General features: G+C 44.2%; 1 protein-coding gene across 8 annotated transcripts in view; it reads right to left on the reverse strand.

Annotated features, from left to right (window-relative positions):
- sulf1 (sulfatase 1) overlaps window positions 1–10,677 on the reverse strand; it is a 63,508-nt gene extending 52,831 nt beyond the window's left edge. For 4 of the 8 annotated variants that reach the window (XM_086020285.1, XM_086020291.1, XM_086020287.1 and 1 more), the window contains exons 1-2: window positions 10,527–10,676; window positions 9,799–9,861 (exon numbers count right to left, since the gene is read on the reverse strand). The gene's annotated coding sequence lies outside the window, so the exon portion shown is untranslated. Of the gene's footprint in view, window positions 1–3,866; window positions 4,181–9,798; window positions 9,862–10,526 lie in introns of all 8 variants that reach the window. The other 4 variants (XM_086020290.1, XM_086020289.1, XM_086020294.1 and 1 more) reach the window with 4 other exon arrangements.
- Window positions 10,678–11,240: the final 563 nt, after the last annotated feature.

The raw sequence follows: 11,240 nt of genomic DNA on the forward strand, positions 1-11,240 counted from the left end.
CAGACATTGCGAAAGACTGCTAATGTGTCCTGGATTTCACATTCTTCACAACAGCTCAAATCCACATTGTCACGTTACAAAAATAAACGTGCATGTGCACTCCCTACCTAGCAACCTACCACAGGTTCACACACTCAACAAAATGTTTCCAGATGCCTAAGTATCACTAAGATAGCAGTGACAAAAGCATTATTTCGGGGATATTTTACAATGTCTTTTGAGTTACAGTATGTCTTCTGTGTGTTTAAAAGACTGGACACCAAAGTACAACTGGTGAACGCGGCGCAATTTTCCATTCACATTGGTCGCCCCATGAGACAAGAGGGGATCACGACTTTTAGTGCTACTGAGCTTTATGGGCAATCCCCAAAGGATGTCCGTTTATTTTCGTGCATTCTGACCCGCCGCTCAGACGAACATAAAACCCATTTGAGTACATTGCGGGCTATCAAAAAACAAACAACACATTTAGCCGAAGGTACACGGGGGTGGCGTACTTTAGCGGGTCAATCAGCCCGACAGGAAGCATCCGTCGTTACAGAGAATGAAAGCACACAAACACACCTGGCCGACTCAACAAGCTATTCGAGCCTTTAAACGAAGCGTGTTAAATTGTGGAGCCCGTTTTCTAACAACAAAAATTTCCTTCAGAGCAGACCACTATAAAAAAACGTAGACAACAGTGCATGACTATACATAGCAGTGGTGTACGGTCAGGTCCAGCAAGGCCTAAACATTATCAGAAGCAGACCTAGAATACATTTACCACCAAAATTCTAAGATTTGATTAATGAATATGAATCTAATGAATATTATTTGACCAACAGTCGTATTTTCTTCATCTCATAGTGTTTCTCTTGTCTGCACAGCTTGTACAGGCCGCCACTGGATTATACTGGTAAAGAGATTTGTAACCACATTGACGACGTGAGGCAAGCATTTTCTCTCACGGTCAGCTCACTCCACTGACCCGGCCAGAGACAATTGACAGGCAAAATTAGCATTTTATAGACACGGGGTTATAAGGAAGGTAGGACCGAGAACAGGGCAGGGAGGCGGAGGAGAGGAAACCTGATGACAAGTCATTGTCATTTACGCCGCCATAAAGACGTAGCGGCTTGCAATAAAAAAACAATATGGACACCCGAGGGAAGAGGTTGATCGCTTGATGGTCAAAGCAAACAAGCGGGACAAAATATGCGGGATTCAATGAAGCGGCCAAGTGAGGTCACCACTATTAAACATTGCAGAGAAATCCATTAAGCAGCGTAATGGACTGGAGATATTTCCACAAACAAGCATATTTGATGACCTCTTTTAGTGGAATAAAGTTTTTCCTTTTTGGGTTAGGCTGAAAATTCAACACGGAAATATTTTTGTGTGGTTTGTGTTTTTAACCCAACTGTTGTGTTTATTTCCTACCGATATAAGGATGAAGCTCATCAGCAAGCTCTGCAGGAGCCTGATAAGTTGTTGGATATATATATATATATATGTCTGAAAATGTCTGGCAGTGAATGAGTTGAATAAACAGGAATTAACTGATTTAAAAAAAGACGTTTTCATCCAGCCCTACCTGCGTTTCACTAATAATTCAGTCCATACGACACGTCGACTAAGTGATTAAACGATGACCCAACTTCCTGTCCTGTTGCTACCACCTGTGTGTACAAGTTTAAAAAAAACACACATTTACACACAAACACAGAGCGCAACCCTCTCAACTGACAACGTGAGTACCCAATGTTTATATGAATCTTAGCAGGACTAGTCCCTGTTGATTTCCACACACCCGCTGGCTTCCTCTGTGAAGGGCCTCCAAAAAAGTAAATAAAAAGCAGGACAGCGTGTGTGTGTGTGTTTACCAAAAGACACCCACACATACACACACAAGCGTAATACTTAGCTCCCCTTCAATTGCCCATCCTCCGACATCGTCATCACCTTCCCCCGCATGGTCTGGCTTCCTGCACATTGTGGGGACCAGTAAACAAAACATACACACGCTCGCTCACGCACACATACGCACAGAATCGGGGCTATCTAAGTTCACATCAGCCCCAAGTGTGCTTATCACTCACTATCATTTACTTTCAGCCCCCTTCTTCCTCATTCCCTTTCTCCTCATCTTGGCCAACAGGTCTTCCCATCTGCTGGCCAGCTGGAGGAGGAGGAGGAGGAGGAGGCGGGGAGGACCGGGCGGCATAGTACGCCGTCTAACTTTCTCCCATCGAACATGATCAGTCCTCAGCGGGTCCCCTTGAGGGTTGGCAATCAGGGGGCCAAGTCAATCTGTTTGCGTTGGAACACTGAGGGAAGACGTGGCTTGCTACCGACCAGTTAGTATGCTTTTGTAGATGCGGGAACTCCGTCTGGCATCAACAAAATTCTGTCACTCTGTCCAGGCTGCTCAGTCCGGTACAAGTCGTCAATAGTCAACTACGGCGGAAAATGTATCGTCTTCATACAGTTGGATGGCAGTTAACTCATTCACTGCCCGCCCGGTTTGAATGGGATCTTTTGACTTTTAGAGCTCTCAATGGGAGCAAATGAGGTTAAGGTTGTTCAAATGTTTATTGTTGACGCTGCCGGTAAATTTTATACGCCTTGAACTGAGTGATTCAATTTCCATTAGTTCCGACAGGGGCAAAGACAAATACTCAAGCGTCTTCCAACAAAACGGTCCGTGATTAGTTGACTTGAAACGGCCTCGTTTCTGATTAGGCTCCTTCTAAAGAAGCCAAAGAAAGCAGCAGGACCTGGCCTCGAATGGACTCCATTGAATCGGCGTCACCATCAGTCTTATTCGTCCAAAACAGACAAACGGGTTGAGAGGCGGGTGACAGAGACGTGTAACCGGAGTCCCCCAGCCCAGCACCCTCGTGGGCCTCTCCTCTTGAATGATCTTGGCTCGCTCCCATTCCCAATCTTGCTTTGACTGGATGCTGATGGGCCCCAGTTTGGAAACAAAGTTGTGTTCTACGGTGGGATTCTGTCACCTGGGCCATCAACATCTCCAGCATTACAAAAGTCGCAGACCCCCAACGCAAGATGAAGTGAGTCCAACTCCCTGTCGGACTCCGTCCAGAAGAGCTTCCAGGCTTGGATCGCTGAGGCAACCTTTGGTGAACTTTGACCTTTCAGAGTGCTACACCTGTCAGCAAGTCACAACTGCACTATGGGATCCCAGACCTGCCCCCCCCCCACTTTCAGAATCACACTTGTGATACATGAACCTCCATCACCTGGCCCAACAACTCAACTGTGGGCATATTTAGACTTTTAGGCACCCCTCGAAAAGACTACTGCTCAGATTACTCTGTTACATTTACCAAAGTAGCTTTTTGGGGTGTCTCCTGAAAAGTGATGATTTTGGAGCCAGTACAAGTTAACATTTTTCAAAAGATTCCAAACGTAATTGTCCTCAGTGTTTCCTATTTTTGTGTGGAAACAGATCGCAGGTTCCACGGTATAGGTTCAGCATAGGCCAGGGTGTTGTATACTTGGAGCAGAGCGCTGGATGTTATCGGAAAATAGCAGGGATGCATTCGGTTCCCACAAGACGACGTAGAGGGAAGCAAATAGGGAGGGGAAACAAAGCCAGATGATTTCTTAAGACGGGGCACTTTGAAGTTTTATGGCTGTGCGGAGCCTGGAGAGGTCAAGGCCTGGACTCAGCTGATTTGTATTGGACAGAGCGCTACCGCTGTATCAACCTACCACATAGCCATGCTCGTGATTAGCGGGTGACCGGGTTCGCCGGTACCGCAAAAAAAAAAAAAAAAAAAAAAAAAAAAAAAAAAAAAAGGCGCTGTTTTTAAGACAACCCACATTATACTGACCTCATCGCAATAATCCCCCCTTACCCGACTTTCACTGCTCGTCTCACTCTATTCAGACGTCTTCCTGCGTTCAATCGGATGCCTGTCTGTTCCCGCCGAGGTTTCCATGTCTCCCCAAACACGCAACGGGGTCGAGGTCAGAAGAAAAAGAAAATCCCCCCATCTGTGTCCTCGTCCATTCTGCAGGTCTCGACGTGAGCAAACAAGTCGCTTTTCGACGCCCTGGCAACCCTTTTCACTTGACACACACACACACACACACACAAACACACACATTGCAACATCCTCTTTTCGCAGGGCCGCATTGAAAAGGGGACTTCCGACCTCTAGAAGGAAAGCTGTCAAGAGAGGGAAACAAAAGGAAAACAGACAAATAAAATACACAGAGGAACCTTTTAGGTCCAACGCAATCCCTTCCTGGATGATGAAATCAATTGTTTACATTTCTAAAGAAGAAAAAAAAAATACCCTGAAGAAAGTAAGTAAACTTACAGGAGACGTATTATAAAAAAAATAATTTAAAAAATGGACTTGGTTCTCCGGTGTGCCTGACCACTCATCAAGTGTGAAAGTTAACTTCTTCCAGTCTTCTTTTCTTAACCTACCTTACAAGGAACCGATAATCAGACCAAATTTGGAGCAGCAAAAGCACGACTGTTGGGTGTCTGGTAAAAATCCTTCATGTTGTGGCGTTAAGAAATTTTTTTTACTCCACTCCATCTGCAGTCACAACTGACTGTTGTAAATGCTAAACCTGTTTAAATATTTAAAACAGGGAACATAAATACAATCAGCCCAAACTAAACATTTCTCCCCCGGTCGATCAAATTCAGCAAAGGCTGACGTCTGATTGTTGGACGCCTCCAAGGGATTATCCTTAGCGATTGTAAACTGTTGAATATTTACAAAACTGTGACAGAAAAGAACGATAGCCAATTAGGACGCTTTCTTCTTTGTTTTTTTCTGGCTGGAAGGTTCACCCTGTGGCACTCTGCTACCTCTAACAGGTCAGTCTGGGTACTACAACAGACAGCTAGTTAAGGGACGGTGACTTGCGATTGTTGGTAGTGATCTCGTATGTGTTGGTCATCTTAAGTCCATCACACACAATAAAGAGAAATACAATTTTTTTTCCCCTTGCAAGTGTATCCCTCTCATTTGAAAAATCTGCAAGGATATTAAAAATCATTGTGTCAACCCCGACTAGTTGTACAGCTTCAGAGTTCCACTGACTTGATATTAATCTTCTCCAGTGCTCTCATCACTTGAAATATTTGACCGAAAGGGAAAATATATTTGAACGTCACATTTTTACGAGGCTCAGTTTTACTGTTATCGCTGTTTATAATCCATCACGCTCTGCGGGTATTTTCCCCGAGTCACCTCCAGCCAGCCAGCTCCCATTCCAAGCATCACTCTTCTTTTTCAATTACACAGAACGCGGCTCGAGCACGATGGGAAAGACGGGGTCCTCCATCGGGGGGTTGCGGGAGTTTGCTTGGACAGATTGGACAAATATTTCTTTTGTGTGGTCGCCGCCACGCCTCTGTGCAGCTCTGACGGCCAAGGAGGGAGCGAGGCGGCGGGGTTGGGGGGGGGGGGAATCCAAGCGGCACTATATCAGGGTGGCTTCTCCGTCCAAGACGCAGGGGTGTCTTACTGTCCACACTCCGGCACCTAACTTAGCCATCAATTACGTTTACGGGGCGGAGGAGGCTAATAAAATAGCACGTGTAGGCTGCATTGAAATTTTTTTACAGCACATTTATTTTCTGAACTCAACTCTACGAGTGAAAGATGAGGAGTAAAGTCGTGGAAATGACAAGCTACGCTCAAAGGAAGCACAGCGTATTTTTGTCATGCTCCGGTCGTGTCAAAGTTGCGCATCAGTCGCTAGAGTAGACTTAACATTTAGTTTGGCACAACAGCCAAGCACGGTGGTCGTGGTTTGCCTCACAGTTCTAAGGTTCTTGCTTCGTATCTTGACAGTTCTGAGGTCCTGGTTTCTGTGGACTTTCCCCTCGTCCTCCCGGAGTACTCCGGCTTCCCCACACGTCTCCAAAAACATCCATGCTAGGTTCACTGAAGACTCTAAATTGCCCATGCCTTAAAAGGTGTGCCTGACGCTGATTTTTGAGGGCTTCAAATGTCTACTTTTATCTGCATTTGTTGAAGTAAGATCTTGCGATACAAGAACTGGAAATGGATGGAAAAGGCCAGACCAGAGAGAGCCATGACATGCCCTTGCCACATCACCTGTGCCCTCTTATGGAGAAGATGGCCGGCACACGTCAACCTACTGGTCATTTACGTCAATCCCAAAGCTGCTCTCCTAACTTTTCTGCTCTTGGTTTCCAGGAAATGTATCACAGGAAACGGCCTTGGGCCGCAGAAACCATCATTGTTTGGCTCATTGAAACGTTTTCAATTCTGGCAGTCGACTTGTCACCGGCGTCGCTGAAAAACTGCTTAATTACCCACGAGCGACTTCTCTTCCTTCAGTCACTCAGTCGCTGGCCTGGTCTTCGAGATCAGCCAAAATGTGGCAAAAATAGCTAAAGTGATTTTAACGGGGATTTTCCAGGCGGCCGCGTGGGACACGGGATGACGCAAGGGACGAAGGATGTCAGCAAACCATTTAGGAAAGAACCACCAGGACAAGTTAGAGGAAGAAATAATTGAATTTGTCTCTTTTCTGGTTGTAAAATGTTTTTTTTCCTTCTAACGTATCGAGCTTTTCGGACTAGATGTCAGACTTTTTTTTCTGTTAGTTTGGCTGGTCCTATGACTTATAATCAAATGACACTTGTATATATTAAAATTAGAGCCTGGACTTGCCGGATCAGAATTTTCGCTGAATATTATCGCACGCACGCCATTTCAGAAGGTGGCGGTAATGCTCCAAAAGTATTTGCCAACCACAGAAAGCAAGTAGAAGAAGAAATAGAAGACAAAGAAGACGAAATATAAGAAGCCGTCGGGGTAATGTGTGGTTAGTTTGCTGCCGCCTCGTGCGACAACAAAAGAAGGAGCCATCTCCCCAGCTAGCTTGCTAGTTTAGCATGTCCCCCCACAACAAGGATTTACTATTCTCAGCACCAAAAGTCGCAATAACCAACCAGTATTCTACCTTTGACCACAATGCAATGCTCGACTGTTCTTGGTCTCGTTTTTTGTAAAATTATAGTCCAGTTTTACATGTGTTTTTTTTCCATCTTCTTCATGATGCATTTTTTGGGCTGGTGCGTCTTATATTCTGGAGTGACATAGTCCAAAAATACAGTTTATGCTTGAATTTGATGTCAAAATAGTACATCAGTCACTGAAGTGGACATATATTCAAGACGTTTACATCTGTGTTCAAGAGTCTTTATGTCAAATTTACGCATCAGTCACTACTGTAACGCGAGGCCTGAAAAGTAAGACGTCAAAAGGCCAGAAATGACTCTTAACGTGGGTCAACTAATTTGTTTTAGACTCAAGCACGGATAAGACAGCTTTTGAATAGCTGCCCAATACATAATAGAGAAGAAAACAACAGTCCACTAGAGTGACCGCTACACTATCCGCGAAAAGTCTGAATATGATTACATGAGTAATCCCTCGCATGCTTTCATACAACCTGCTCATGTAACTGCTTTGGATGCCAAAAGTTCTTCGCTCTTTCCCAATAAATCAGACTTTTTCTCATTCGCCCTTTGCACGACATGCTGAGCCGTGAGGTCTGACTGCAACGCACTGCGGTAAATCCCTTAATAACAATTTATTGTTTTGCACTCGCAATGATTGAGCACGCTAAAAGCCATGAGTCACAGGTCCAGAGAAATCCATCCCATTTCTCTGTCGATACTTAGTTTCCTCCGAGGGTGGGAGGGACGGGGGGCGGGGCACTGAGCAATTCCATTTCCCGCTGTGCCGATGATGATGATGATGATGATGATGATGATGGGGAAAGTGACATCAGGCTATTTGGCAGCGGCTGCCATCGACTGGGGGGGAAGCGGCGTCAGCCCGATTACAGGGAAGAAGCAAACGCTTCTCGCTTAGCAACCATTAGCAGGATACTTGTTCTCCTTGAAATGAGCTACAAGGAGAAGCCAAAACAGGTGCGAGGCGGCTGAAATTCATTCCTTTTGCGCACCCCTCGAGATTTCCAGACTAAGCTTATCGCCGGGGTCATCACCATCAATCAGTCGTCAGCCATCTTTCTTCTCCTCGACGCCGCAAAACGGCCGCCAAGCCAAATGATTCCGTGTTATTCGACGGCGCTTTACGAGGGTGCTCTGACACCTCAGACCGACTTTCGCAAACACGCGACAAGACGGACGGAGTTCTAGTGAGAAAACTCCCTTTTGGGTCGTTAAAGTGGTGTATCGAGCTAGCGAGCTAGCTAGCGAGCGTGTGCGGGGGGGGGCTTTTGCTGACGCCAGACACAATCAATCCACGATCCGAAGCTGATGCTGCATTTAAGTGTAAACAGTTGCGGCAATATCCTGCTTTGCTGGTTTCCTCATAAAAAATCACAAACAAATAAACGTCAGATCTTCTGTTATGGCCACAATGTCTTCATTTTGTGCAATCTCTGTAAAATATGGTATAGTTTACTACTAAAATGTTGGTTGTTTCAGCGTATTTAATTTATGAGGTTCCGCAATATCTGGTGACTTTCATTCCAACTGTTTTTTTTTCATCCCGTGCACATTCAAAGCAGTCATCTCAGATATGTCAAGGCCTCTTACACGAACGAGCTCACGTCAGCAAGGCTCTGGCATAAATAAACGGCTTGCGAGAAGCAAATATTTTGGCAGTAACTTCTCCAATAATGCAGCGCGTAATAAGGCACAGGCTAATAACTATGAAAGCCATGCAGACATTCCCCATAACTTTATATGTAAATGAAAACATCAACGGGGCAGAATGCGGACGGATTTTTGGCCGGCAGCTTCCGAGACAACAGCCATGGCGAGGTCGCTCTTTTGTAAGGAAACGTCAGTATCACAGGCACCTCGCTAAATCTTGTTTCAGTCAGCATCAAAGGATTAGTCATCTGGAAAAAATAAGTATTGTTTGTTATGTTTAGCAAGTTCACTACGTTTGTTTTTGGTAGATTTCTACCCTCTTATTTTTACTACTATACCCTTTGGCTTAATAGGGCAAACTGAAAATAAACATGTCTTGTAAATTTGACACATGACAGAGAAGAGTGTTGTTAACAATACTGCTATATTTGAATGAATTAATGTTTTTTTAATGAGGTTTCAAAGTTCCACTCTCAGACACTTTGGGCCTGTCACTGAAAAATAAATGCATCTGTTTTTCATGTGGTAGAAACGGGCCAAGTGATTTTAACTAAGTAACTGGCAATTGTGTCAAATAACCATTGATGGAAGGCGTTAATTTCATATAAAGTGAAAGTGCGTCAAAGCCCCGTTTTAGCCATGTCCAAAAATGATTTGCCCGTTTTTGTCAATTATCTTCAAACATGTACTTTATAATGTATTTATAAACAAATCTAAAAATCTTAGACTAGTGGTTTTTAGTGTTGCTGTTATTATTTTGGTCAGTTTCTACATACTTTATTTCCAAGTAGCCACTTATAGGCAAAGGTTTTGTGAAAAAAAAAAAATACACTTTTGATCTGGATCTTTTGACAGGTGTCGCGCATCAGTTCAGGATTGTCACCAAGTGAAAAAGTAGATCGCTAGTCTAGCTACTGGTTAGCAGACTGTCATATGCTTGTCACTTGTAATTGACCACCTTGTCTCACAAAGTTGACTGACTGTGTCCTTGTTTTTTCTCCCTGCCTACTCGTAAACTGCCTCCAGCCAGATAACATTACAGACTGCAAAACAGTGGATTTGAGCATTTCAAACAAGTAACATCGTGACTTCTTGGCTCTCAAGAACAGGAGGTGGATTGTGGTGAGTCATCAGACCCATAGGTTTCTTTGCCTCACCCGACACGGGGTCCTTGCCAAGCCTTTGAAATGATCCCCAAAACGTCTGGAACGTCGACTGCGCTGTGGTCAGGAACAAGAACCTTGTATTAGTGCGAAAGAAAGCGAAGGGAGATACAAACACAACGACTCGGGGACGACCGCTCATGTAATGAGGCCTCAGATTTGAACATATAAGCACTCAGGGAGAGAAGATTTAGACTGAAAAGCCCCACAATCATACAGGATTTCTGCTAAGTAATCCTCCTGGATTTAGAACAACAATACATGATGTTGCTGAGGATCACACAACCATGTTACCCTCTCTATGAACATAGAACATCAAAACAATGGAGAGTGACACGAAAGAACTCTATAAAGCCCAACGTGTGGCCATAATATGATCCAAATATCTGCCATAAACTAGCAGCAGAAAAACTATTCCAGGGAGGAACAATAGATTTATTTAATTCACACAGTGGGGCCAGCAATAACATCCTCCACACATGAAAACCATCTCCTGCTTCGCACATCAAACTGCATGGAAATGTGGAGTCACTATCCTAAACAAACCAGACAGTAGTTATGCGATTGAGCTAGCGTGTTAGCCACGGTTAGCCGAGCAAACCCCGAAGTATGTGGCGCAATGACGCAGCGGGTTATTAACTGTTAACATTGAAACGGCGTATTACTGTACGTACAGAAATAGTTAAGTGTACAAAATACAAAGGAAACATGTTTTAGTTTACCTTTAAAACGTCCCTTGAGTCGAGTTTGAAAAGTAACGGCTTTTTTACACTCCCTCATCGGCGTGGGCGACAAGTGCCGCGTTGCATCACGTGACCGACGCATTGTACTGTGCGCAATGTGGGAGACAGGTCTGCATGACGCGCACACGTCAGAAATTGTCTCTAGTGATTGGTCCGTTATGTCACCTGTTGCGATGACGTACAGTTCCCCCCGGCTCGGCGCGGTAATTTATTTGTTGCCACGGAGAAGAGGATACACCGCGCCCATACCACCTCGCGTTACAATTAAATGCATCTTCTAGTTATCTAGGTCCCTTTGTTGTAGCAAGCACGATATCCATTGTAGTCGCTGTCTTTTTGATCGCTGTTCGGCAGTAAAAACGCCGACCGCAATTAGCCATAAAAGGCAGTGGAAATTCCGCCCTGCGGCGTCCTCGTCAGTGTCAGCTATAGCGACGCCCCCTGACTTGGAGTGAAACTGCAATACATTTTCAAAACAATGCGCGTGAGTGTAAAGTGTAAAGATTGAAAATATTTACATATTATATCATATATAATATATTAAATATTTGTTAACATAATTGTAAGTATATTTCTGTTACAATTATTATTGTTTATCGATTTATATTGCAACAGCATTTGACTTGAGATAAACCTTATTTATTTTTCAATTATTTTTGTAAAATTATTGGGGAAAACGGTTGCTTTTGCTTG

Source organism: Filicampus tigris, chromosome 21 (genome assembly GCF_054856515.1).
Source record: "Filicampus tigris isolate MCC_2025a chromosome 21, RoL_Ftig_1.0, whole genome shotgun sequence".
Classification (NCBI taxonomy): domain Eukaryota; kingdom Metazoa; phylum Chordata; class Actinopteri; order Syngnathiformes; family Syngnathidae; genus Filicampus; species Filicampus tigris.